Source organism: Myotis brandtii, unplaced genomic scaffold (assembly GCF_000412655.1).
Source record: "Myotis brandtii unplaced genomic scaffold, ASM41265v1 scaffold105, whole genome shotgun sequence".
NCBI lineage: Eukaryota > Metazoa > Chordata > Mammalia > Chiroptera > Vespertilionidae > Myotis > Myotis brandtii.
The window spans coordinates 8,563,095-8,567,528 of NW_005353538.1; the positions used below are offsets into that span (position 1 = coordinate 8,563,095).

Here is a 4,434-nt window from a genome sequence, read left to right on the forward strand (position 1 = left end):
TCCCTGGAATGGAGATAAGAAACGCCCTAACCTTTGGAATAGAAATTGACAGGATTAAAATCAAATGGTATAAATACAGATGTAACAAGACAATAAAAAACAGAACCTGGCTGGAGAACCTAGTGAGAGAACATGGCAAGAGAACCTGGACAGAACTTGGCTGGAGATCCTGGCTAGAGATCCTGGCTGGGCTGCTGATCAACTGAATGCTGTCTCCATGTCATTCCTTCTTCGCCGACTCTGTCCACACCTTTGGGGACCCCTGGACCTGCTGGGGTTGGACCCCAACAACCATCACTTCCATAAAATAGATCACCTTCCTACCACCACTTGCCTACCAGCCTCACCAAAACAGTTTTTGCTACTTGCCATTTGTCCAACATCTGCTTCCACTCTTGGATAAATGTACAATAACATGCAATTAATTGGCATATATCTTTACTTTTTCCTTTAAAGTTTTGCTTCCTTAGCCAAAATATATGGATAGAATGCAAATGAAAGTAACAAGTCCTCCCATCCAAATACTTTTGAAATGGACCCTGTGGTCCATTTGATGCTCAGTTTCTACATCCTCCAGTTCCATCATTTGTTTTAGGAGCCTACTTACTACAGTCTACCTATTTTCTATCTCATATGCAGCTAACAACAAATTATGGGATTTTTTTTTTTTACCCAAAATTATTTTTAAAAACAAACCTGGGCCAAAACATTAAAAAATTCCCAACATACCCTTTGTGCATTAGTCTTACAGTCTGTACAATAACTCCAGGAGGCTTCTTTTTTTTTTTTCTTTTTTTCTTTGTTTTTTTTGCTAAAAATTTACCAAAATATTCTGAACACATAAAAATATTTTTAAAAAAACAAAAACCCAGCATTAATTTAACAGTATAGGCATTGGTTAGAGGACATTATTTTCACTAAGGATTATATTCAAAAACTTTCTCTTGAATTTTCACTAAAATTCTGATTCTGAACCTTATATCTTATAATGATGATAACTATTAAAAAGGGGGGAAATCTAATTCCAGCTCAATGATTATGTATTATAATAGATAGAGTCTGCTTGTGATATAATAAAAATAAACATTTTGGGTTATTTAGAGGCCAACTTCCTGACCTATAACTGAAATTACTGTGTTTGATTTAAACTTATTAAGTGTGGTGAATTATGAAAAGCTAACTTAAAGGTCTGAATAATCAATTTTGAGTAAGGAACACGTGTTGACGGCTCCTTGACCATTCAGAACCAGGCATTTGCTTGAGAAATACACATCCCTAATATTGAATATAGCCCTTAGTCATATGAGATATGTATTTTATGAGCAACCCAGCATGTAGAGAATGAGGTTTACTTTGCCAGCCACTCACTCCTTGAGAGGACTAATATTCATAGTGAAACTGCTCAAACTCTGGCATCTGGTGGATTTCACATAAGAAGGAGAGATCAATACCTGACTCCAAAAGGAGGAGGAGCAGGGGGAATACAAAGAGCAGCAGCCCCAGGCCCACCACAAGGAGCCTGGAAAAATTCTTGACCAGTGGGTTCACCCGAATATGGCCGGTCAGAATGTCATAGCTCCATGACAAAGCTCGGTGAGCTTCCTTTAGCTCCTCTTCTTCAGCCATCAAAAAGGCATTTTCATCTGCTTCCAGTTCCTCAAATGAATCTAGGTCTTCTCTTTCCAACTCATGCCTAGATGGACAGTCAAAGAGCATGTCAATCTCATCATCATCAACTGGGGTGGGGAGCAGGCTTGCACTGGGGTTGTATGACAGTTCAGAGATAGTCAAAGGCTCTTCTTTTATTTTATCTTCCTCTTCGCTTGGGGGGTCTTCGTACTCCCGGGCTTCTACTGGGGTTGGACAGTTCAGAGATAGTCAAAGGCTCTTCTTTTATTTTATCTTCCTCTTCGCTTGGGGGGGTCTTCATACTCCCGGGCTTCTTTCACTGGTGAGCTGGAGATCAAGGGGGCAGAAATGTCATCTTCTTTGGGCAAAGGAATACCCTCACCCAGGGGAAGGTCCTCTTCCTGCTCACTGGGGGAAGGCAGCAAGGGCTGCAGGGGCTCCATGTTAATAATGAGCTGTTTGTTCAAGGAGTGGGAACTGCGACTCTGGGAAATGTTGGTTCTGTGCACCTCCGGAGGATCCCTCTGGATTCTGGAACTCGCCTCCACCACCTCTTTGGCAACCTTACCGCTGTATCAGAATCTACTTCCTTTAAAAAATATCTTGCTGCTGGACACAGTCTTGATCTGACTGGACTTGGCATACTTATAAAAGGCCTGGTTCTCCACCCCACACTTCCAGAGATGTTTGCAGGCAGCTGGTGTTGAGGTATGGAATGCCAACATGGCTTTTTTCTCCTTCTGGGTGCCAATCACATAAAATGTCTTCCCTTCAAACTTCAAGTTGCAGACATCTGGCCATTTTATCAAATGGATTCTCTTATTTCCCAGAAATACCACGAAGCCTGCAGCAGTGAATCCCAAAAATGTTGTTGTGCCTGTTGAATCCTTGCATGGGTGAGGATCCACCCCATAGGTTTCCAAAGTGTGAGCTTTCAGGAGTAAGTTAAATTCAGCAACCGGCGGGCTCTGGCCTCTGAGTTCGCTTTTATGGATTTCTGCCATTTTTCTTTCCAGCTTCTTTGACTGCTTAGGGAAAATCTCAAACTCGCTGATGTAATTCTCAGGATGCTCATCAGGATCATAATCACCGAGCTCAGCTTGAATGATACATGCACCCAGGTAGGCAGCATCTGAGAAGGAGTAGAGTAGTCGACCGTGGAAAATATCTCTCTTAATTTGCAGGTACAAAAGTTACCTTATGAGCTCTTCTTTAATCTTCAGGGGTTCATGTGGGTAGAATTTCACTCTAAAGCACATGGTGTATGGTGGATGAAATTTCATTTGCTTGAATATGGACTTGTTAGGTTCAAGCCAGTGCCGCTGTTTCTCTGGGTCCACGTAACGAATGCCGAAGTAGTCCTTCTCCAGCAAGCTGTAGTAGTTGCAGATGTGGTCAATAAGAAACTGCCCTTTGGTCTCCCTCTTACACTCCTGAAATTCAGAACTTTAACTCCAACTGGATCTCGCTGGGCTAAAATCAATGTGTCTGCATTGCTTTCTGGAGACTCAAGGGGAGAATCCGTTTTCTTGCTTCTTCCAGCTTCTAAAAGCCGCCTGCATTCCTTGGCCCGTGGACCCCTAGCTTTCACCTTCAAGCATGGCGGCAGCAACAGCCCGGCGAGTCTCTCTCCTGTCACATCGCTCTCACACTCCATGTCTAATTTTTTAAAAATATTTTTATTGATTTCAGAGAGGATGGGAGAGGGAGAGAGAGATAGAAACATCAATGATGAGAATCATTGATTGGCTGCCTCCTGGATGCCCCACACTAGGGATCTAGCCTGCAACCCAGGTATATGCCCTGACTGGGAATCAAACCAGTGACCTCCTGGTTCATAGGTCAGTGCTCAACCACTGAGCCACACCAGCGGGGCGACTAATTTTTAATTTATCCAGATGGTGCTCTCCTTTACTCAGAAAGCAATAAACTCAGTTTTGTCTCATTATCAGGTTGTGCTATTCATATTTTAAGGAAACTTTCATTCAGCATCGCTAAATCCAAAGATTGAGCCTGTCTCCATCTTGTTCAGTCTTTCAGCTGAATTTAACACATTGATCCTTCCTTTTTCCTTTGTTCACTTGGCCTTTTGACCCACCCCACTGGTCCCTCTTTCCTACTCTCTTTTGATAAATGTACCTTCTCCACTCAACCTCTAAATGGAGGTGTGCTAGACTTAGTTGTCTGGATTCCTCTCTAACTGATGAGCCCCAAATTTACCCCTTTCTTAGGAATTCTAGATTCATATTTAATGTTTTCTCAACATCTATCTTGAATGTTAGAAAGTCATCAAACATTTAACTTGAACTCACCAACTGCTCCCCAGGAATTTAAAACAAACAAACACTGTTCCACTCTTAATTTCGCCATCTTAGGTAAATGTATCATTCAACCAGTAGCTCAGCCCCAAATCATTGGAATCAGTCCTGATTTCACTCTTTCTACCAAATCCCAAATCTATTGTATAAACATGTCCAGCTGGCTCTGCCTTTCAAGATATATTGAGAATCCAACTTCTTACCATTTCTAACAGTTAGTCCAAGCCACCATGATATCTTTTCCTTCTAGAATGTTTCAATAGATCCCTACCTGGGCTCCTCATTTTCATTCTTGTCTTCCTATGGTCTATTACCATAAAACTGTCATAGTGATTCTTTCACAAAACGAGTCAAGTCTCCTCTACTCAAACAGCCTCCAGCACCTCCCTGTCTCAGTCAGAGTAAAAGCCAGCAAAGCAGGACATTTCACACTCTGAGCAACATTTCCAAACTTCTCTTCTGTGATTCTTGCCTCTTCTTACTTCTC

At 42.0% G+C, this 4,434-nt stretch overlaps 1 pseudogene; it reads right to left on the reverse strand.

Moving 5' to 3' along the window:
- Positions 1-1,060: 1,060 nt before the first annotated feature.
- Positions 1,061-3,050, reverse strand: LOC102257234 (annotated as a pseudogene).
- Positions 3,051-4,434: the final 1,384 nt, after the last annotated feature.